This window comes from Macaca nemestrina, chromosome 12 (genome assembly GCF_043159975.1).
Source record: "Macaca nemestrina isolate mMacNem1 chromosome 12, mMacNem.hap1, whole genome shotgun sequence".
Taxonomy (NCBI): Eukaryota; Metazoa; Chordata; class Mammalia; order Primates; family Cercopithecidae; genus Macaca; species Macaca nemestrina.
The window spans coordinates 63,317,802-63,342,747 of NC_092136.1; positions in this window are offsets into that span (position 1 = coordinate 63,317,802).

A 24,946-nucleotide genomic window follows, 5' to 3' on the forward strand; every position below is an offset into this window, starting at 1 on the left:
TTTCGTGGATATCTTTGCTAGCCTTATTTCTGTGGAATCTGAGAACAGATATTTCGGATCCCTTTGAAGACTATAGGGCCAAAGGAAATATCCTCCGATAACAAAGAGAAAGAAGCTTTCTGAGAAACTTCGTTGTGTTCTGTGAAATCATCTCACAGAGTTACAGCTTTCCCCTCAAGGAGACGTTCGCTAAGACAGTTCTAGTGGAATTGGCAAAGTGATATTTGGAAGCCCATAGAGGGCTATGGTGAAAAAGGAAATATCCTCAGATGAAGTCTGGAAAGAAGCTTTCTGAGAAACTGCTTAGTGTTCTGTTAATTCATCTCACAGAGTTACATCTGTATTTCATGGATGTCTTTGCTAGCCTTATTTCTGTGGAATCTGAAAACAGATATTTCGGATCCCTTTGAAGACTATAGGTCCAAAGGAAATATCCTCCGATAACAAAGAGAAAGAAGCTTTCTGAGATACTTCGTTGTGTTCTGTGAAATCATCTCACTGAGTTACAGCTTTCCCCTCAAGGAGCCTTTCGCTAAGACAGTTCTTTTGTAATTGGCAAAGTGATATTTGGAAGCCCATAGAGGGCTATGGTGAAAAAGGAAATATCCTCAGATGAAATCTGGAAAGACTCTTTCTGAGAAACTGCTTAGTGTTCTATTAATTCAACTCACAGAGTTACATCTGTATTTCGTGGATCTCTTTGCTAGTCTTATTTCTGTGGAATCTGAGAACAGATATTTCGGATCCCTTTGAATACTAAGGGCCAAAGGAAATATCCTCCGATAACAAAGAGAAAGAATCTTTCTGAGAAACTTCGTTGTGTTCTGTGAAATCATCTCACAGAGTTAAAGCTTTCCCTTCAAGGAGCCTTTCGCTAAGACAGTTCTTGTGGAATTGGCAAAGTGATATTGGAAAGCCCAAGGAGGGCTATGGTGAAAAAGGAAATATCCTCAGATGAAATCTAGGAAGAAGCTTTCTGAAAAACTGCTTAGTGTTCTGTTAATTCATCTCACAGAGTTACATCTGTATTTCGTGGATGTCTTTGCTAGCCTTATTTCTGTGGAATCTGAGAACAGATATTTCGGATCCCTTTGAAGACTATAGGGCCAAAGGAAATATCCTCCGATAACAAAGAGAAAGAAGCTTTCTGAGAAACTTCGTTGTGTTCTGTGAAATCATCTCACAGAGTTACAGCTTTCCCCTCAAGGAGCCTTTCGCTAAGACAGTTCTTGTGGAATTGGCAAAGTGATATTTGAAGCTCATAGAGGGCTATGGTGAAAAACGAAATATCCTCAGATGAAATCTGGAAAGAAGCTTTCTGAAAAACTGCGTAGTGTTCTGTTAATTCATCTCACAGAGTTACATCTGTGTTTCGTGGATCTCTTTGCTAGCCTTATTTCTGTGGAATCTGAGAACAGATATTTCGGATCCCTTTGAAGACTATAGGGCCAAAGGAAATATCCTACGATAACAAAGAGAAAGAAGCTTTCTGAGAAACTTCCTGGTGTTCTGTGAAATCATCTCACAGAGTTACAGCTTTCCCTCAAGGAGCCTTTCGCTAAGACAGTTCTTGTGGAATTGTCAAAGTGATATTTGAAAACCCATAGAGGGCTATGGTGAAAAAGGAAATATCCTCAGATGAAATCTGGAAAGAAGCTTTCTGAGAAACTGCTTAGTGTTCTGTTAATTCATCTCACAGAGTTACATCTGTATTTCGTGGATATCTTTGCTAGCCTTATTTCTGTGGAATCTGAGAACAGATATTTCGGATCCCTTTGAAGACTATAGGGCCAAAGGAAATATCCTCCGATAACAAAGAGAAAGAAGCTTTCTGAGAAACTTCGTTGTGTTCTGTGAAATCATCTCACAGAGTTACAGCTTTCCCATCAAGGATACTTTCGCTAAGACAGTTCTAGTGGAATTGGCAAAGTGATATTTGGAAGCCCATAGAGGGCTATGGTGAAAAAGGAAATGTCCTCAGATGAAATCTGGAAAGAAGTTTTCTGAGAAATTGCTTAGTGTTCTGTTAATTCAACTCACAGAGTTACATCTGTATTTCGTGGATCTCTTTGATAGCCTTATTTCTGTGGAATCTGAGAACAGATATTTCGGATCCCTTTGAAGACTCTAGGGCCAAAGGAAATATCCTCCGATAACAAAGAGAAAGAAACTTTCTGAGAAACTTCTTTGTGTTCGGTGAAATCATCTCACAGAGTTACAGCTTTCCCCTCAAGGAGCCTTTCGCTAAGACAGTTCTTGTGGAATTGGCAAAGTGATATTGGAAGCCCATAGAGGGCTATGGTGAAAAAGGAAATATCCTCAGATGAAATCTGGAAAGAAGCATTCTGAGAAACTGCGTAGTGTTCTGTTAATTCATCTCACAGAGTTACATCTGTATTTCGTGGATCTCTTTGCTAGCCTTATTTCTGTGGAATCTGAGAACAGATATTTCGGATCCCTTTGAAGACTATAGGGCCAAAGGAAATATCCTACGATAGCAAAGAGAAAGAAGCTTTCTGAGAAACTTCTTGGTGTTCTGTGAAATCATCTCACAGAGTTACAGCTTTCCCCTCAAGGAGCCTTTCGCTAAGACAGTTCTTGTGGAATTGGCAAAGTGATATTTGGAAGCCCATAGAGGGCTATGGTGAAAAAGGAAATATCCTCAGATGAAATCTGGAAAGAAGCTTTCTGAGAAACTGCTTAGTGTTCTGTTAATTCATCTCACAGAGTTACATCTGTATTTCGTGGATATCTTTGCTAGCCTTATTTCTGTGGAATCTGAGAACAGATATTTCGGATCCCTTTGAAGACTATAGGGCCAAAGGAAATATCCTCCGATAACAAAGAGAAAGAAGCTTTCTGAGAAACTTCGTTGTGTTCTGTGAAATCATCTCACAGAGTTACAGCTTTCCCCTCAAGGAGACGTTCGCTAAGACAGTTCTAGTGGAATTGGCAAAGTGATATTTGGAAGCCCATAGAGGGCTATGGTGAAAAAGGAAATATCCTCAGATGAAATCTGGAAAGAAGCTTTCTGAGAAACTGCTTAGTGTTCTGTTAATTCATCTCACAGAGTTACATCTGTATTTCATGGATGTCTTTGCTAGCCTTATTTCTGTGGAATCTGAAAACAGATATTTCGGATCCCTTTGAAGACTATAGGGCCAAAGGAAATATCCTCCGATAACAAAGAGAAAGAAGCTTTCTGAGATACTTCGTTGTGTTCTGTGAAATCATCTCACAGAGTTACAGCTTTCCCCTCAAGGAGCCTTTCGCTAAGACAGTTCTTTTGTAATTGGCAAAGTGATATTTGGAAGCCCATAGAGGGCTATGGTGAAAAAGGAAATATCCTCAGATGAAATCTGGAAAGACTCTTTCTGAGAAACTGCTTAGTGTTCTATTAATTCAACTCACAGAGTTACATCTGTATTTCGTGGATCTCTTTGCTAGCCTTATTTCTGTGGAATCTGAGAACAGATATTTCGGATCCCTTTGAATACTAAGGGCCAAAGGAAATATCCTCCGATAACAAAGAGAAAGAATCTTTCTGAGAAACTTCGTTGTGTTCTGTGAAATCATCTCACAGTGTTGCAGCTTTCTCCTCAAGGAGCCTTTCGCTAAGACAGTTCTTGTGGAATTGGCAAAGTGATATTTGGAAGCCCATAGAGGGCTATGGTGAAAAAGGAAATATTCTCAGAGGAAATCTGGAAAGAAGCTTTCTGAGAAACTGCTTAGTGTTCTGTTAATTCATCTCACAGAGTTCCATCTGTATTTCGTGGATCTCTTTGCTAGCCTTATTTCTGTGGAATCTGAGAACAGATATTTCGGATCCCTTTGAAGACTATAGGGCCAAAGGAAATATCCTCCGATAACAAAGAGAAAGAAACTTTCTGAGAAACTTCTTTGTGTTCTGTGAAATCATCTCACAGAGTTACAGCTTTCCCCTCAAGGAGCCTTTCGCTAAGACAGTTCTTGTGGAATTGGCAAAGTGATATTTGAAGCCCATTGAGGGCTATGGTGAAAAAGGAAATATCCTCAGATGAAATCTGGAAAGAAGCTTTCTGAGAAACTGCATAGTGTTCTGTTAATTCATCTCACAGAGTTACATCTGTATTTCGTGGATCTCTTTGCTAGCCTTATTTCTGTGGAATCTGAGAACAGATATTTCGGATCCCTTTGAAGACTCTAGGGCCAAAGGAAATATCCTACGATAACAAAGAGAAAGAAGCTTTCTGAGAAACTTCGTTGTGTTCTGTGAAATCATCTCACAGAGTTACAGCTTTCCCCTCAAGGAGCCTTTCGCTAAGACAGTTCTTGTGGAATTGGCAAAGTGATATTTGGAAGCCCATAGAGGGCTATGGTGAAAAAGGAAATATCCTCAGATGAAATCTGGAAAGAAGCTTTCTGAGAAACTGCGTAGTGTTCTGTTAATTCATCTCACAGAGTTACATCTGTATTTCGTGGATCTCTTTGCTAGCCTTATTTCTGTGGAATCTGAGAACAGATATTTCGGATCCCTTTGAAGACTCTAGGGCCAAAGGAAATATCCTACGATAACAAAGAGAAAGAAGATTTCTGAGAAACTTCTTTGTGTTCTGTGAAATCATCTCACAGAGTTACAGCTTTCCCCTCAAGGAGCCTTTCGCTAAGACAGTTCTTGTGGAATTGGCAAAGTGATATTTGGAAGCCCTTAGAGGGCTATGGTGAAAAAGGAAATGTCCTCAGATGAAATCTTGAAAGAAGCTTTCTGAGAAACTGCTTAGTGTTCTGTTAATTCATCTCACAGAATTACATCTGTATTTCGTGGATCTCTTTGCTAGCCTTATTTCTGTGGAATCTGAGAACAGATATTTCGGATCCCTTTGAAGACTATAGGGCCAAAGGAAATATCCTCCTATAACAAAGAGAAAGAAGCTTTCTGAGAAACTTCTTGGTGTTCTGTGAAATCATCTCACAGAGTTACAGCTTTCCCCCTCAAGGAGCCTTTCGCTAAGACAGTTCTTGTGGAATTGTCAAAGTGATATTTGGAAGCCCATAGAGGGCTATGGTGAAAAAGGAAATATCCTCAGATGAAATCTGGAAAGAAGCTTTCTGAGAAACTGCTTAGTGTTCTGTTAATTCATCTCACAGAGTTACATCTGTATTTCGTGGATCTCTTTGCTAACCTTATTTCTGTGGAATCTGAGAACAGATATTTCAGATCCCTTTGAAGACTATAGGGCCAAAGGAAATATCCTCCGATAACAAAGAGAAAGAAGCTTTCTGAGAAACTTCGTTGTGTTCTGTGAAATCATCTCACAGAGTTACAGCTTTCCCCTCAAGGAGACTTTCGCTAAGACAGTTCTAGTGGAATTCGCAAAGTGATATTTGGAAGCCCATAGAGGGCTATGGTGAAAAAGGAAATGTCCTCAGATGAAATCTGGAAAGAAGCTTTCTGAGAAACTGCTTAGTGTTCTGTTAATTCATCTCACAGAGTTACATCTGTATTTCATGGATCTCTTTGCTAGCCTTATTTCTGTGGAATCTGAGAACAGATATTTCGGATCCCTTTGAAGACTATAGGGCCAAAGGAAATATCCTCCGATAACAAAGAGAAAGAAGCTTTCTGAGATACGTCGTTGTGTTCTGTGAAATCATCTCACAGAGTTACAGCTTTCCCCTCAAGGAGCCTTTCGCTAAGACAGTTCTTGTGGAATTGGCAAAGTGATATTTGGAAGCCCATAGAGGGCTAAGTTGAAAAAGGAAATATCCTCAGATGAAATCTGGAAAGAAGCTTTCTGAGAAACTGCTTAGTGTTCTGTTAATTCATCTCACAGAGTTACATCTGTATTTCGTGGATCTCTTTGCTAGCCTTATTTCTGTGGAATCTGAGAACAGATATTTCGGATCCCTTTGAAGACTATAGGGCCAAAGGAAATATCCTCCGATAACAAAGAGAAAGAAGCTTTCTGAGAAACTTCGTTGTGTTCTGTGAAATCATCTCACAGAGTTACAGCTTTCCCCTCAAGGAGACGTTCGCTAAGACAGTTCTAGTGGAATTGGCAAAGTGATATTTGGAAGCCCATAGAGGGCTATGGTGAAAAAGGAAATATCCTCAGATGAAATCTGGAAAGAAGCTTTCTGAGAAACTGCTTAGTGTTCTGTTAATTCATCTCACAGAGTTACATCTGTATTTCATGGATGTCTTTGCTAGCCTTATTTCTGTGGAATCTGAAAACAGATATTTCGGATCCCTTTGAAGACTATAGGGCCAAAGGAAATATCCTCCGATAACAAAGAGAAAGAAGCTTTCTGAGATACTTCGTTGTGTTCTGTGAAATCATCTCACAGAGTTACAGCTTTCCCCTCAAGGAGCCTTTCGCTAAGACAGTTCTTTTGTAATTGGCAAAGTGATATTTGGAAGCCCATAGAGGGCTATGGTGAAAAAGGAAATATCCTCAGATGAAATCTGGAAAGACTCTTTCTGAGAAACTGCTTAGTGTTCTATTAATTCAACTCACAGAGTTACATCTGTATTTCGTGGATCTCTTTGCTAGCCTTATTTCTGTGGAATCTGAGAACAGATATTTCAGATCCCTTTGAAGACTATAGGGCCAAAGGAAATATCCTCCGATAACAAAGAGAAAGAAGCTTTCTGAGAAACTTCATGTGTTCTGTGAAATCATCTCACAGAGTTACAGCTTTCCCCTCAAGGAGACTTTCGCTAAGACAGTTCTAGTGGAATTGGCAAAGTGATATTTGGAAGCCCATAGAGGGCTATGGTGAAAAAGGAAATGTCCTCAGATGAAATCTGGAAAGAAGCTTTCTGAGAAACTGCTTAGTGTTCTGTTAATTCATCTCACAGAGTTACATCTGTATTTCTTGGATCTCTTTGCTAGCCTTATTACTGTGGAATCTGAGAACAGATATTTCGGATCCCTTTGAAGACTATAGGGCCAAAGGAAATATCCTCCGATAAAAAAGAGAAAGAAACTTTCTGAGAAACTTCTTTGTGTTCTGTGAAATCATCTCACAGAGTTACAGCTTTCCCCTCAAGGAGCCTTTCGCTAAGACAGTTCTTGTGGAATTGGCAAAGTGATATTTGAAGCCCATTGAGGGCTATGGTGAAAAAGGAAATATCCTCAGATGAAATCTGGAAAGAAGCTTTCTGAGAAACTGCGTAGTGTTCTGTTAATTCATCTCACAGAGTTACATCTGTATTTCGTGGATCTCTTTGCTAGCCTTATTTCTGTGGAATCTGAGAACAGATATTTCGGATCCCTTTGAAGACTCTAGGGCCAAAGGAAATATCCTACGATAACAAAGAGAAAGAAGCTTTGTGAGAAACTTCGTTGTGTTCTGTGAAATCATCTCACAGAGTTACAGCTTTCCCCTCAAGGAGCCTTTCGCTAAGACAGTTCTTGTGGAATTGGCAAAGTGATATTTGGAAGCCCATAGAGGGTTATGGTGAAAAAGGAAATATCCTCAGATGAAATCTGGAAAGAAGCTTTCTGAGAAACTGCGTAGTGTTCTGTTAATTCATCTCACAGAGTTACATCTGTATTTCGTGGATCTCTTTGCTAGCCTTATTTCTGTGGAATCTGAGAACAGATATTTCGGATCCCTTTGAAGACTCTAGGGCCAAAGGAAATATCCTACGATAACAAAGAGAAAGAAGCTTTCTGAGAAACTTCGTTGTGTTCTGTGAAATCATCTCACAGAGTTACAGCTTTCCTCTCAAGGAGCCTTTCGCTAAGACAGTCCTTGTGGAATTGGCAAAGTGATATTTGGAAGCCCTTAGAGGGCTATGGTGAAAAAGGAAATGTCCTCAGATGAAATCTTGAAAGAAGCTTTCTGAGAAACTGCTTAGTGTTCTGTTAATTCATCTCACAGAATTACATCTGTATTTCGTGGATCTCTTTGCTAGCCTTATTTCTGTGGAATCTGAGAACAGATATTTCGGATCCCTCTGAAGACTATAGGGCCAAAGGAAATATCCTACGATAACAAAGAGAAAGAAGCTTTCTGAGAAACTTCTTGGTGTTCTGTGAAATCATCTCACAGAGTTACAGCTTTCCCCCTCAAGGAGCCTTTCGCTAAGACAGTTCTTGTGGAATTGTCAAAGTGATATTTGGAAGCCCATAGAGGGCTATGGTGAAAAAGGAAATATCCTCAGATGAAATCTGGAAAGAAGCTTTCTGAGAAACTGCTTAGTGTTCTGTTAATTCATCTCACAGAGTTACATCTGTATTTCGTGGATTTCTTTGCTAACCTTATTTCTGTGGAATCTGAGAACAGATATTTCGGATCCCTTTGAAGACTATAGGGCCAAAGGAAATATCCTCCGATAACAAAGAGAAAGAAGCTTTCTGAGAAACTTCGTTGTGTTCTGTGAAATCATCTCACAGAGTTACAGCTTTCCCCTCAAGGAGACTTTCGCTAAGACAGTTCTAGTGGAATTCGCAAAGTGATATTTGGAAGCCCATAGAGGGCTATGGTGAAAAAGGAAATGTCCTCAGATGAAATCTGGAAAGAAGCTTTCTGAGAAACTGCTTAGTGTTCTGTTAATTCATCTCACAGAGTTACATCTGTATTTCATGGATCTCTTTGCTAGCCTTATTTCTGTGGAATCTGAGAACAGATATTTCGGATCCCTTTGAAGACTATAGGGCCAAAGGAAATGTCCTCCGATAACAAAGAGAAAGAAGCTTTCTGAGATACGTCGTTGTGTTCTGTGAAATCATCTCACAGAGTTACAGCTTTCCCCTCAAGGAGCCTTTCGCTAAGACAGTTCTTGAGGAATTGTCAAAGTGATATTTGGAAGCCCAAGGAGGGCTATGGTGAAAAAGGAAATATCCTCAGATGAAATCTAGATAGAATCTTTCTGAGAAACTGCTTAGTGTTCTCTTAATTCATCTCACAGAGTTACATCTGTATTTCGTGGATCTCTTTGCTAGCCTTATTTCTGTGGAATCTGAGAACAGATATTTCGGATCCCTTTGAAGACTCTAGGGCCAAAGGAAATATCCTACGATAGCAAAGAGAAAGAAGCTTTCTGAGAAACTTCGTTGTGTTCTGTGAAATCATCTCACAGAGTTACAGCTTTCCCCTCAAGGAGCCTTTCGCTAAGGCAGTTCTTGTGGAATTGGCAAAGTGATATTTGGAAGCCCATAGAGGGCTATGGTGAAAAAGGAAATATCCTCAGATGAAATCTGGAAAGAAGCTTTCTGAGAAACTGCTTAGTGTTCTGTTAATTCATCTCACAGAGTTACATCTGTAATTCGTGGATATCTTTGCTAGCATTATTTCTGTGGAATCTGAAAACAGATATTTCGGATCCCTTTGAAGACTATAGGGCCAAAGGAAATATCCTCCGATAACAAAGAGAAAGAAGCTTTCTGAGATACTTCGTTGTGTTCTGTGAAATCATCTCACAGAGTTACAGCTTTCCCCTCAAGGAGCCTTTCGCTAAGACAGTTCTTGTGGAATTGGCAAAGTGATATTTGGAAGCCCATAGAGGGCTATGGTGAAAAAGGAAATATCCTCAGATGAAATCTGGAAAGACTCTTTCTGAGAAACTGCTTAGTGTTCTATTAATTCAACTCACAGAGTTACATCTGTATTTCGTGGATCTCTTTGCTAGCCTTATTTCTGTAGAATCTGAGAACAGATATTTCGGATCCCTTTGAATACTAAGGGCCAAAGGAAATATCCTCCGATAACAAAGAGAAAGAATCTTTCTGAGAAACTTCGTTGTGTTCTGTGAAATCATCTCACAGTGTTGCAGCTTTCTCCTCAAGGAGCCTTTCGCTAAGACAGTTCTTGTGGAATTGGCAAAGTGATATTTGGAAGCCCATAGAGGGCTATGGTGAAAAAGGAAATATTCTCAGAGGAAATCTGGAAAGAAGCTTTCTGAGAAACTGCTTAGTGTTCTGTTAATTCATCTCACAGAGTTCCATCTGTATTTCGTGGATCTCTTTGCTAGCCTTATTTCTGTGGAATCTGAGAACAGATATTTCAGATCCCTTTGAAGACTATAGGGCCAAAGGAAATATCCTCCGATAACAAAGAGAAAGAAGCTTTCTGAGAAACTTCATGTGTTCCGTGAAATCATCTCACAGAGTTACAGCTTTCCCCTCAAGGAGACTTTCGCTAAGACAGTTCTAGTGGAATTGGCAAAGTGATATTTGGAAGCCCATAGAGGGCTACGGTGAAAAAGGAAATGTCCTCAGATGAAATCTGGAAAGAAGCTTTCTGAGAAACTGCTTAGTGTTCTGTTAATTCATCTCACAGAGTTGCATCTGTATTTCGTGGATCTCTTTGCTAGCCTTATTTCTGTGGAATCTGAGAACAGATATTTCGGATCCCTTTGAAGACTATAGGGCCAAAGGAAATATCCTCCGATAACAAAGAGAAAGAAACTTTCTGAGAAACTTCTTTGTGTTCTGTGAAATCATCTCACAGAGTTACAGCTTTCCCCTCAAGGAGCCTTTCGCTAAGACAGTTCTTGTGGAATTGGCAAAGTGATATTGGAAGCCCATTGAGGGCTATGGTGAAAAAGGAAATATCCTCAGATGAAATCTGGAAAGAAGCTTTCTGAGAAACTGCGTAGTGTTCTGTTAATTCATCTCACAGAGTTACATCTGTATTTCGTGGATCTCTTTGCTAGCCTTATTTCTGTGGAATCTGAGAACAGATATTTCGGATCCCTTTGAAGACTCTAGGGCCAAAGGAAATATCCTACGATAACAAAGAGAAAGAAGCTTTCTGAGAAACTTCGTTGTGTTCTGTGAAATCATCTCACAGAGTTACAGCTTTCCCCTCAAGGAGCCTTTCGCTAAGACAGTTCTTGTGGAATTGGCAAAGTGATATTTGGAAGCCCATAGAGGGCTAAGTTGAAAAAGGAAATATCCTCAGATGAAATCTGGAAAGAAGCTTTCTGAGAAACTGCTTAGTGTTCTGTTAATTCATCTCACAGAGTTACATCTCTATTTCGTGGATATCTTTGCTAGCCTTATTTCTGTGGAATCTGAGAACAGATATTTCGGATCCCTTTGAAGACTATAGGGCCAAAGGAAATATCCTCCGATAACAAAGAGAAAGAAGCTTTCTGAGAAACTTCGTTGTGTTCTGTGAAATCATCTCACAGAGTTACAGCTTTCCCCTCAAGGAGACGTTCGCTAAGACAGTTCTAGTGGAATTGGCAAAGTGATATTTGGAAGCCCATAGAGGGCTATGGTGAAAAAGGAAATATCCTCAGATGAAATCTGGAAAGAAGCTTTCTGAGAAACTGCTTAGTGTTCTGTTAATTCATCTCACAGAGTTACATCTGTATTTCATGGATGTCTTTGCTAGCCTTATTTCTGTGGAATCTGAAAACAGATATTTCGGATCCCTTTGAAGACTATAGGGCCAAAGGAAATATCCTCCGATAACAAAGAGAAAGAAGCTTTCTGAGATACTTCGTTGTGTTCTGTGAAATCATCTCACAGAGTTACAGCTTTCCCCTCAAGGAGCCTTTCGCTAAGACAGTTCTTTTGTAATTGGCAAAGTGATATTTGGAAGCCCATAGAGGGCTATGGTGAAAAAGGAAATATCCTCAGATGAAATCTGGAAAGACTCTTTCTGAGAAACTGCTTAGTGTTCTATTAATTCAACTCACAGAGTTACATCTGTATTTCGTGGATCTCTTTGCTAGCCTTATTTCTGTGGAATCTGAGAACAGATATTTCAGATCCCTTTGAAGACTATAGGGCCAAAGGAAATATCCTCCGATAACAAAGAGAAAGAAGCTTTCTGAGAAACTTCATGTGTTCTGTGAAATCATCTCACAGAGTTACAGCTTTCCCCTCAAGGAGACTTTCGCTAAGACAGTTCTAGTGGAATTGGCAAAGTGATATTTGGAAGCCCATAGAGGGCTATGGTGAAAAAGGAAATGTCCTCAGATGAAATCTGGAAAGAAGCTTTCTGAGAAACTGCTTAGTGTTCTGTTAATTCATCTCACAGTGTTACATCTGTATTTCTTGGATCTCTTTGCTAGCCTTATTACTGTGGAATCTGAGAACAGATATTTCGGATCCCTTTGAAGACTATAGGGCCAAAGGAAATATCCTCCGTTAAAAAAGAGAAAGAAACTTTCTGAGAAACTTCTTTGTGTTCTGTGAAATCATCTCACAGAGTTACAGCTTTCCCCTCAAGGAGCCTTTCGCTAAGACAGTTCTTGTGGAATTGGCAAAGTGATATTTGAAGCCCATTGAGGGCTATGGTGAAAAAGGAAATATCCTCAGATGAAATCTGGAAAGAAGCTTTCTGAGAAACTGCGTAGTGTTCTGTTAATTCATCTCACAGAGTTACATCTGTATTTCGTGGATCTCTTTGCTAGCCTTATTTCTGTGGAATCTGAGAACAGATATTTCGGATCCCTTTGAAGACTCTAGGGCCAAAGGAAATATCCTACGATAACAAAGAGAAACAAGCTTTGTGAGAAACTTCGTTGTGTTCTGTGAAATCATCTCACAGAGTTACAGCTTTCCCCTCAAGGAGCCTTTCGCTAAGACAGTTCTTGTGGAATTGGCAAAGTGATATTTGGAAGCCCATAGAGGGCTATGGTGAAAAAGGAAATATCCTCAGATGAAATCTGGAAAGAAGCTTTCTGAGAAACTGCGTAGTGTTCTGTTAATTCATCTCACAGAGTTACATCTGTATTTCGTGGATCTCTTTGCTAGCCTTATTTCTGTGGAATCTGAGAACAGATATTTCGGATCCCTTTGAAGACTCTAGGGCCAAAGGAAATATCCTACGATAACAAAGAGAAAGAAGCTTTCTGAGAAACTTCGTTGTGTTCTGTGAAATCATCTCACAGAGTTACAGCTTTCCTCTCAAGGAGCCTTTCGCTAAGACAGTCCTTGTGGAATTGGCAAAGTGATATTTGGAAGCCCTTAGAGGGCTATGGTGAAAAAGGAAATGTCCTCAGATGAAATCTTGAAAGAAGCTTTCTGAGAAACTGCTTAGTGTTCTGTTAATTCATCTCACAGAATTACATCTGTATTTCGTGGATCTCTTTGCTAGCCTTATTTCTGTGGAATCTGAGAACAGATATTTCGGATCCCTCTGAAGACTATAGGGCCAAAGGAAATATCCTACGATAACAAAGAGAAAGAAGCTTTCTGAGAAACTTCTTGGTGTTCTGTGAAATCATCTCACAGAGTTACAGCTTTCCCCCTCAAGGAGCCTTTCGCTAAGACAGTTCTTGTGGAATTGTCAAAGTGATATTTGGAAGCCCATAGAGGGCTATGGTGAAAAAGGAAATATCCTCAGATGAAATCTGGAAAGAAGCTTTCTGAGAAACTGCTTAGTGTTCTGTTAATTCATCTCACAGAGTTACATCTGTATTTCGTGGATCTCTTTGCTAACCTTATTTCTGTGGAATCTGAGAACAGATATTTCGGATCCCTTTGAAGACTATAGGGCCAAAGGAAATATCCTCCGATAACAAAGAGAAAGAAGCTTTCTGAGAAACTTCGTTGTGTTCTGTGAAATCATCTCACAGAGTTACAGCTTTCCCCTCAAGGAGACTTTCGCTAAGACAGTTCTAGTGGAATTCGCAAAGTGATATTTGGAAGCCCATAGAGGGCTATGGTGAAAAAGGAAATGTCCTCAGATGAAATCTGGAAAGAAGCTTTCTGAGAAACTGCTTAGTGTTCTGTTAATTCATCTCACAGAGTTACATCTGTATTTCATGGATCTCTTTGCTAGCCTTATTTCTGTGGAATCTGAGAACAGATATTTCGGATCCCTTTGAAGACTATAGGGCCAAAGGAAATGTCCTCCGATAACAAAGAGAAAGAAGCTTTCTGAGATACGTCGTTGTGTTCTGTGAAATCATCTCACAGAGTTACAGCTTTCCCCTCAAGGAGCCTTTCGCTAAGACAGTTCTTGAGGAATTGTCAAAGTGATATTTGGAAGCCCAAGGAGGGCTATGGTGAAAAAGGAAATATCCTCAGATGAAATCTAGATGGAATCTTTCTGAGAAACTGCTTAGTGTTCTCTTAATTCATCTCACAGAGTTACATCTGTATTTCGTGGATCTCTTTGCTAGCCTTATTTCTGTGGAATCTGAGAACAGATATTTCGGATCCCTTTGAAGACTCTAGGGCCAAAGGAAATATCCTACGATAACAAAGAGAAAGAAGCTTTCTGAGAAACTTCGTTGTGTTCTGTGAAATCATCTCACAGAGTTACAGCTTTCCCCTCAAGGAGCCTTTCGCTAAGGCAGTTCTTGTGGAATTGGCAAAGTGATATTTGGAAGCCCATAGAGGGCTATGGTGAAAAAGGAAATATCCTCAGATGAAATCTGGAAAGAAGCTTTCTGAGAAACTGCTTAGTGTTCTGTTAATTCATCTCACAGAGTTACATCTGTAATTCGTGGATATCTTTGCTAGCATTATTTCTGTGGAGTCTGAAAACAGATATTTCGGATCCCTTTGAAGACTATAGGGCCAAAGGAAATATCCTCCGATAACAAAGAGAAAGAAGCTTTCTGAGATACTTCGTTGTGTTCTGTGAAATCATCTCACAGAGTTACAGCTTTCCCCTCAAGGAGCCTTTCGCTAAGACAGTTCTTGTGGAATTGGCAAAGTGATATTTGGAAGCCCATAGAGGGCTATGGTGAAAAAGGAAATATCCTCAGATGAAATCTGGAAAGACTCTTTCTGAGAAACTGCTTAGTGTTCTATTAATTCAACTCACAGAGTTACATCTGTATTTCGTGGATCTCTTTGCTAGCCTTATTTCTGTAGAATCTGAGAACAGATATTTCGGATCCCTTTGAATACTAAGGGCCAAAGGAAATATCCTCCGATAACAAAGAGAAAGAATCTTTCTGAGAAACTTCGTTGTGTTCTGTGAAATCATCTCACAGTGTTGCAGCTTTCTCCTCAAGGAGCCTTTCGCTAAGACAGTTCTTGTGGAATTGGCAAAGTGATATTTGGAAGCCCATAGAGGGCTATGGTGAAAAAGGAAATATTCTCAGAGGAAATCTGGAAAGAAGCTTTCTGAGAAACTGCTTAGTGTTCTGTTAATTCATCTCACAGAGTTCCATCTGTATTTCGTGGATCTCTTTGCTAGCCTTATTTCTGTGGAATCTGAGAACAGATATTTCAGATCCCTTTGAAGACTATAGGGCCAAAGGAAATATCCTCCGATAACAAAGAGAAAGAAGCTTTCTGAGAAACTTCATGTGTTCCGTGAAATCATCTCACAGAGTTACAGCTTTCCCCTCAAGGAGACTTTCGCTAAGACAGTTCTAGTGGAATTGGCAAAGTGATATTTGGAAGCCCATAGAGGGCTACGGTGAAAAAGGAAATGTCCTCAGATGAAATCTGGAAAGAAGCTTTCTGAGAAACTGCTTAGTGTTCTGTTAATTCATCTCACAGAGTTGCATCTGTATTTCGTGGATCTCTTTGCTAGCCTTATTTCTGTGGAATCTGAGAACAGATATTTCGGATCCCTTTGAAGACTATAGGGCCAAAGGAAATATCCTCCGATAACAAAGAGAAAGAAACTTTCTGAGAAACTTCTTTGTGTTCTGTGAAATCATCTCACAGAGTTACAGCTTTCCCCTCAAGGAGCCTTTCGCTAAGACAGTTCTTGTGGAATTGGCAAAGTGATATTGGAAGCCCATTGAGGGCTATGGTGAAAAAGGAAATATCCTCAGATGAAATCTGGAAAGAAGCTTTCTGAGAAACTGCGTAGTGTTCTGTTAATTCATCTCACAGAGTTACATCTGTATTTCGTGGATCTCTTTGCTAGCCTTATTTCTGTGGAATCTGAGAACAGATATTTCGGATCCCTTTGAAGACTCTAGGGCCAAAGGAAATATCCTACGATAACAAAGAGAAAGAAGCTTTCTGAGAAACTTCGTTGTGTTCTGTGAAATCATCTCACAGAGTTACAGCTTTCCCCTCAAGGAGCCTTTCGCTAAGACAGTTCTTGTGGAATTGGCAAAGTGATATTTGGAAGCCCATAGAGGGCTATGGTGAAAAAGGAAATATCCTCAGATGAAATCTGGAAAGAAGCTTTCTGAGAAACTGCGTAGTGTTCTGTTAATTCATCTCACAGAGTTACATCTGTATTTCGTGGATCTCTTTGCTAGCCTTATTTCTGTGGAATCTGAGAACAGATATTTCGGATCCCTTTGAAGACTCTAGGGCCAAAGGAAATATCCTACGATAACAAAGAGAAAGAAGCTTTCTGAGAAACTTCGTTGTGTTCTGTGAAATCATCTCACAGAGTTACAGCTTTCCCCTCAAGGAGCCTTTCGCTAAGACAGTTCTTGTGGAATTGGCAAAGTGATATTTGGAAGCCCTTAGAGGGCTATGGTGAAAAAGGAAATGTCCTCAGATGAAATCTTGAAAGAAGCTTTCTGAGAAACTGCTTAGTGTTCTGTTAATTCATCTCACAGAATTACATCTGTATTTCGTGGATCTCTTTGCTAGCCTTATTTCTGTGGAATCTGAGAACAGATATTTCGGATCCCTTTGAAGACTATAGGGCCAAAGGAAATATCCTCCTATAACAAAGAGAAAGAAGCTTTCTGAGAAACTTCTTGGTGTTCTGTGAAATCATCTCACAGAGTTACAGCTTTCCTCCTCAAGGAGCCTTTCGCTAAGACAGTTCTTGTGGAATTGTCAAAGTGATATTTGGAAGCCCATAGAGGGCTATGGTGAAAAAGGAAATATCCTCAGATGAAATCTGGAAAGAAGCTTTCTGAGAAACTGCTTAGTGTTCTGTTAATTCATCTCACAGAGTTACATCTGTATTTCGTGGATCTCTTTGCTAACCTTATTTCTGTGGAATCTGAGAACAGATATTTCGGATCCCTTTGAAGACTATAGGGCCAAAGGAAATATCCTCCGATAACAAAGAGAAAGAAGCTTTCTGAGAAACTTCGTTGTGTTCTGTGAAATCATCTCACAGAGTTACAGCTTTCCCCTCAAGGAGACTTTCGCTAAGACAGTTCTAGTGGAATTCGCAAAGTGATATTTGGAAGCCCATAGAGGGCTATGGTGAAAAAGGAAATGTCCTCAGATGAAATCTGGAAAGAAGCTTTCTGAGAAACTGCTTAGTGTTCTGTTAATTCATCTCACAGAGTTACATCTGTATTTCATGGATCCCTTTGCTAGCCTTATTTCTGTGGAATCTGAGAACAGATATTTCGGATCCCTTTGAAGACTATAGGGCCAAAGGAAATATCCTCCGATAACAAAGAGAAAGAAACTTTCTGAGAAACTTCTTTGTGTTCTGTGAAATAATCTCACAGTGTTGCAGCTTTCCCCTCAAGGAGCCTTTTGCTAAGACAGTTCTTGTGGAATTGGCAAAGTGATATTGGAAGCCCATAGAGGGCTATGGTGAAAAAGGAAATATCCTCAGATGAAATCTGGAAAGAAGCTTTCTGAGAAACTGCGTAGTGTTCTGTTAATTCATCTCATAGAGTTACATCTGTATTTCGTGGATCTCTTTGCTAGCCTTATTTCTGTGGAATCTGAGAACAGATATTTCGGATCCCTTTGAAGACTCTAGGGCCAAAGGAAATATCCTCCGATAACAAAGAGAAAGAAGCTTTCTGAGAAACTTCGTTGTGTTCTGTGAAATCATCTCACAGAGTTACAGCTTTCCCCTCAAGGAGACTTTCGCTAAGACAGTTCTTTTGGAATTGGCAAAGTGATATTTGGAAGCCCATAGAGGGCTATGGTGAAAAAGGAAATGTCCTCAGATGAAATCTGGAAAGAAGCTTTCTGAGAAACTGCTTATTGTTCTTTTAATTCATCTCACAGAGTTACATCTGTATTTCGTGGATCTCTTTGCTAGCCTTATTTCTGTGGAATCTGAGAACAGATATTTCGGATCCCTTTGAAGACTATAGGGCCAAAGGAAATATCCTCCGATAACAAAGAGAAAGAAACTTTCTGAGAAACTTCTTTGTGTTCTGTGAAATCATCTCACAGAGTTACAGCTTTCCCCTCAAGGAGCCTTTCGCTAAGACAGTTCTTGTGGAATTGGCAAAGTGATATTGGAAGCCCATAGAGGGCTATGGCGAAAAAGGAAATATCCTCAGATGAAATCTGGAAAGAAGCTTTCTGAGAAACTGCGTAGTGTTCTCTTAATTCATCTCACAGAGTTACATCTGTATTTCGTGGATCTCTTTGCTAGCCTTATTTCTGTGGAATCTGAGAACAGATATTTCGTATCCCTTTGAAGACTATAGGGCCAAAGGAAATGTCCTCCGATAACAAAGAGAAAGAAGCTTTCTGAGATACTTCGTTGTGTTCTGTGAAATCATCTCACAGAGTTACAGCTTTCCCCTCAAGGAGCCTTTCGCTAAGACAGTTCTTGAGGAATTGTCAAAGTGATATTTGGAAGCCCAAGGAGGGCTATGGTGAAAAAGGAAATATCCTCAGATGAAATCTAGATAGAAGCTTTCTGAGAAACTGCTTAGTGTTCTGTTAATTCATCTCACAGAGTTACATCTGTATTTCGTGGATCTCTTTGCTAGCCTTATTTCTGTGGAATCTGAGAACAGATATTTCGGATCCCTTTGAAGACTATAGGGCCAAAGGAAATATCCTCCGATAACAAAGAGAAAGAAGCTTTCTGAGAAACTTCGTTGTGTTCTGTGAAATCATCTCACAGAGTTACAGCTTTTCTCTCAAGGAGCCCTTCGCTAAGACAGTTCTTGTGGAATTGGCAAAGTTATACTTGGAAGCCCATAGAGGGCCATGGTGAAAAAGGAAATATCCTCAGATGAAATCTGGAAAGAAGCATTCTGAGAAACTACGTAGTGTTCTGTTAATTCATCTCACAGAGTTACATTAGTATTTCGTGGATCTCTTTGCTAGCCTTATTTCTGTGGAATCTGAGAACAGATATTTCGGATCCCTTTGAAGACTATAGGGCCAAAGGAAATATCCTCCGATAACAAAGAGAAAGAAGCTTTCTGAGAAACTTCGTTGTGTTCTGTGAAATCATCTCACTGAGTTACAGCTTTCCCCTCAAGGAGCCTTTCGCTAAGACAGTTCTTGTGGAATTGGCAAAGTGATATCTGGAAGCCCACAGAGGGCTATGGTGAAAAAGGAAATATCCTCAGATTAAATCTGGAAAGAAGCATTCTGAGAAACTGCTTAGTGTTCTCTTAATTCATCTCACACTGTTACATCTGTATTTCGTGGATCTCTTTGCTAACCTTATTTCTATGGAATCTGAGAACAGATATTTCGGATCCTTTTGAAGACTATAGGGCCAAAGGAAATATCCTCCGATAACAAAGAGAAAGAAGCTTTCTGAGAAACTTCTTTGTGTTCTGTGAAATCATCTCACAGAGTTACAGCTTTCCCCTCAAGGAGCCTTTCGCTAAGAGAGTTCATGTGGAATTGGCAAAGTGATATTTGGAAGCCCATAGAGGGCTATGGTGAAAAAGGAAATATCGTCAGATGAAATATGGAAAGAAGCTTTTTGAGAAACTGCTTAGTGTTCTGTTAATTCATCTCACAGGTTTACATCTGTATTTCGTGCATCTGTTTGCTAGCCTTATTTCTGTGGAATCTGAGAACATATATTTCGGATCCGTTTGAAGACTATAGGGCCAAAGGAAATATCCTCCGATAACAAAGAGAAAGAAGCTTTCTGAGAAACTTCTTGGTGTTCTGTGAAATCATCTCACAGAGTTACAGCTTTCCCTCAAGGAGCCTTTCGCTAAGACAGTTCTTGTGGAATTGGCAAAATGACATTTGGAAGCCCATAGAGGGCTATGGTGAAAAAGGAAATATCCTCAGATGAAATCTGGAAAGAAGTTTTCTGAGAAACTGCTTAGTGTTCTGTTAATTCAACTTACCGAGTTACATCTGTATTTCGTGGATCTCTTTGCTAGCCTTATTTCTGTAGAATCTGAGAACAGATATTTCGGATCCCTTTGAATACTAAGGGCCAAAGGAAATATCCTCCGATAACAAAGAGAAAGAAGCTTTTTGAGAAACTTCGTTGTGTTCTGTGAAATCATCTCACAGTATTGCAGCTTTCTCCTCAAGGAGCCTTTCGCTAAGACAGTTCTTGTGGAATTGGCAAAGTGATATTTGGAAGCCCATAGAGGGCTATGTTGAAAAAGGAAATATTCTCAGAGGAAATCTGGAAAGAAGCTTTCTGAGAAACTGCTTAGTGTTCTGTTCATTTATCTCACAGAGTTACATCTGTATTTCGTGGATCTCTTTGCTAACCTTATTTCTGTGGAATCTGAGAACAGATATTTCGGATCCCTTTGAAGACTATAGGGCCAAAGGAAATATCCTCCTATAACAAAGAGAAAGAAGCTTTCTGAGAAACTTCGTTGTGTTCTGTGAAATCATCTCACAGAGTTACAGCTTTCCCCTCAAGGAGACTTTCGCTAAGACAGTTCTAGTGGAATTCGCAAAGTGATATTTGGAAGCCCATAGAGGTCTATGGTGAAAAAGGAAATGTCCTCAGATGAAATCTGGAAAGAAGCTTTCTGAGAAACTGCTTAGTGTTCTGTTAATTCATCTCACAGAGTTACATCTGTATTTCATGGATCTCTTTGCTAGCCTTATTTCTGTGGAATCTGAGAACAGATATTTCGGATCCCTTTGAAGACTATAGGGCCAAAGGAAATATCCTCCGATAACAAAGAGAAAGAAACTTTCTGAGAAACTTCTTTGTGTTCTGTGAAATAATCTCACAGAGTTACAGCTTTCCCCTCAAGGAGCCTTTCGCTAAGACAGTTCTTGTGGAATTGGCAAAGTGATATTGGAAGCCCATAGAGGGCTATGGTGAAAAAGGAAATATCCTCAGATGAAATCTGGAAAGAAGATTTCTGAGAAACTGCGTAGTGTTCTGTTAATTCATCTCACAGAGTTACATCTGTATTTCGTGGATCTCTTTGCTAGCCTTATTTCTGTGGAATCTGAGAACAGATATTTCGGATCCCTTTGAAGACTATAGGGCCAAAGGAAATATCCTCCGATAACAAAGAGAAAGAAGCTTTCTGAGAAACTTCGTTGTGTTCTGTGAAATCATCTCACAGAGTTACAGCTTTCCCCTCAAGGAGACTTTCGCTAAGACAGTTCTTTTGGAATTGGCAAAGTGATATTTGGAAGCCCATAGAGGGCTATGGTGAAAAAGGAAATGTCCTCAGATGAAATCTGGAAAGAAGCTTTCTGAGAAACTGCTTAGTGTTCTTTTAATTCATCTCACAGAGTTACATCTGTATTTCGTGGATCTCTTTGCTAGCCTTATTTCTGTGGAATCTGAGAACAGATATTTCGCATCCCTTTGAAGACTATAGGGCCAAAGGAAATATCCTCCGATAACAAAGAGAAAGAAACTTTCTGAGAAACTTCTTTGTGTTCTGTGAAATCATCTCACAGAGTTACAGCTTTCCCCTCAAGGAGCCTTTCGCTAAGACAGTTCTTGTGGAATTGGCAAAGTGATATTGGAAGCCCATAGATGGCGAAAAAGGAAATATCCTCAGATGAAATCTGGAAAGAAGCTTTCTGAGAAACTGCGTAGTGTTCTCTTAATTCATCTCACAGATTTACGTCTGTATTTCGTGGATCTCTTTGCTAGCCTTATTTCTGTGGAATCTGAGAACAGATATTTCGGATCCCTTTGAAGACTATAGGGCCAAAGGAAATGTCCTCCGATAACAAAGAGAAAGAAGCTTTCTGAGATACTTCGTTGTGTTCTGTGAAATCATCTCACAGAGTTACAGCTTTCCCCTCAAGGAGCCTTTCGCTAAGACAGTTCTTGAGGAATAGTCAAAGTGAAATTTGGAAGCCCAAGGAGGGCTATGGTGAAAAAGGAAATATCCTCAGATGAAATCTAGATAGAAGCTTTCTGAGAAACTGCTTAGTGTTCTGTTAATTCATCTCACAGAGTTACATCTGTATTTCGTGGATCTCTTTGCTAGCCTTATTTCTGTGGAATCTGAGAACAGATATTTCGGATCCCTTTGAAGACTATAGGGCCAAAGGAAATATCCTCCGATAACAAAGAGAAAGAAGCTTTCTGAGAAACTTCGTTGTGTTCTGTGAAATCATCTCACAGAGTTACAGCTTTTCTCTCAAGGAGCCCTTCGCTAAGACAGTTCTTGTGGAATTGGCAAAGTTATACTTGGAAGCCCATAGAGGGCCATGGTGAAAAAGGAAATATCCTCAGATGAAATCTGGAAAGAAGCATTCTCAGAAACTACGTAGTGTTCTGTTAATTCATCTCACAGAGTTACATCTGTATTTCATGGATGTCTTTGCTAGCCTTATTTCTGTGGCATCTGAGAACAGATATTTCGGATCCATTTGAAGACTATAGGGCCAAAGGAAATATCCTGCGATAACAAAGAGAAAGAAGCTTTCTGAGAAACTTCGTTGTGTTCTGTGAAATCATCTCACAGAGTTACAGCTTTCCCCTCAAGGAGCCTTTCGCTAAGACAGTTCTTGTGGAATTGGCAAAGTGATATTTGGAAGCCCATAGAGGGCTATGGTGAAAAAGGAAATATCCTCAGATGAAATCTGGAAAGAAGATTTCAGAGAAACTGCTTAGTGTTCTGTTAATTCAACTCACAGAGTTACATCTGTATTTCGTGGATCTCTTTGCTAGCCTTATTTCTGTGGAATCTGAGAACTGATATTTCGGATCCCCATGAAGACTAAAAGCCAAAGGAAATATCCTCCGATAACAAAGAGAAAGAAGCTTTCTGAGAAACTTCGTTGTGTTCTGTGAAATCATCTCACAGAGTTACAGCTTTCCCCTCAAGGAGCCTTTCGCTCAGACAGTTCTTGTGGAATTGGCAAAGTGATATCTGGAAGCCCACAGAGGGCTATGGTGAAAAAGAAAATATCCTCAGATTAAATCTGGAAAGAAGCTTTCTGAGAAACTGCTTAGTGTTCTCTTAATTCAACTCACACAGTTACATCTGTATTTCGTGGATCTCTTTGCTAACCTTATTTCTATGGAATCTGAGAACAGATATTTCGGATCCTTTTGAAGACTATAGGGCCAAAGGAAATATCCTCCGATAACAAAGAGAAAGAAGCTTTCTGAGAAACTTCTTTGTGTTCTGTGAAATCATCTCACAGAGTTACAGCTTTCCCCTCAAGGAGCCTTTCGCTAAGAGAGTTCATGTGGAATTGGCAAAGTGATATTTGGAAGCCCATAGAGGGCTATGGTGAAAAAGGAAATATCGTCAGATGAAATATGGAAAGAAGCTTTCTGAGAAACTGCTTAGTGTTCTGTTAATTCATCTCACAGGGTTACATCTGTATTTCGTGCATCTGTTTGCTAGCCTTATTTCTGTGGAATCTGAGAACAGATATTTCGGATCCGTTTGAAGACTATAGGGCCAAAGGAAATATCCTCCGATAACAAAGAGAAAGAAGCTTTCTGAGAAACTTCTTGGTGTTCTGTGAAATCATCTCACAGAGTTACAGCTTTCCCTCAAGGAGCCTTTCGCTAAGACAGTTCTTGTGGAATTGGCAAAATGATATTTGGAAGCCCATAGAGGGCTATGGTGAAAAAGGAAATATCCTCAGATGAAATCTGGAAAGAAGTTTTCTGAGAAACTGCTTAGTGTTCTGTTAATTCAACTTACCGAGTTACATCTGTATTTCGTGGATCTCTTTGCTAGCCTTATTTCTGTAGAATCTGAGAACAGATATTTCGGATCCCTTTGAATACTAAGGGCCAAAGGAAATATCCTCCGATAACAAAGAGAAAGAAGCTTTTTGAGAAACTTCGTTGTGTTCTGTGAAATCATCTCACAGTGTTGCAGCTTTCTCCTCAAGGAGCCTTTCGCTAAGACAGTTCTTGTGGAATTGGCAAAGTGATATTTGGAAGCCCATAGAGGGCTATGTTGAAAAAGGAAATATTCTCAGAGGGAATCTGGAAAGAAGCTTTCTGAGAAACTGCTTAGTGTTCTGTTAATTCATCTCACAGAGTTACATCTGTATTTCGTGGATCTCTTTGCTAGCCTTATTTCTGTGGAATCTGAGAACAGATATTTCGGATCCCTTTGAAGAATATAGGGCCAAAGGAAATATCCTCCGATAACAAAGAGAAAGAAGCTTTCTGAGAAACTTCGTTGTGTTCTGTGAAATCATCTCACAGAGTTACAGCTTTCCCCTCAAGGAGACTTTCGCTTAGACAGTTCTAGTGGAATTCGCAAAGTGATATTTGGAAGCCCATAGAGGGCTATGGTGAAAAAGGAAATGTCCTGGAAAGAAGCTTTCTGAGAAACTGCTTAGTGTTCTTTTAATTCATCTCACAGAGTTACATCTGCATTTCGTGGATCTCTTTGCAAGCCTTATTTCTGTGGAATCTGAGAACAGATATTTCGGATCCCTTTGAAGACTATAGGGCCAAAGGAAATATCCTCCGATAACAAAGAGAAAGAAGCTTTCTGAGAAACTTCGTTGTGTTCTGTGAAATCATCTCACAGAGTTACAGCTTTCCCCTCAAGGAGACTTTCGCTAAGACAGTTCTAGTGGAATTCGCAAAGTGATATTTGGAAGCCCATAGAGGGCCATGGTGAAAAAGGAAATATCCTCAGATGAAATCTGGAAAGAAGCTTTCTGAGAAACTACGTAGTGTTCTGTTAATTCATCTCACAGAGTTACATCTGTATTTCATGGATGTCTTTGCTAGCCTTATTTCTGTGGCATCTGAGAACAGATATTTCGGATCCATTTGAAGACTATAGGGCCAAAGGAAATATCCTCCGATAACAAAGAGAAAGAAGCTTTCTGAGAAACTTCGTTGTGTTCTGTGAAATCATCTCACAGAGTTACAGCTTTCCCCTCAAGGAGACTTTCGCTAAGACAGTTCTAGCGGAATTCGCAAAGTGATATTTGGAAGCCCATAGAGGGCTATGGTGAAAAAGGAAATGTCCTCAGATGAAATCTGGAAAGAAGCT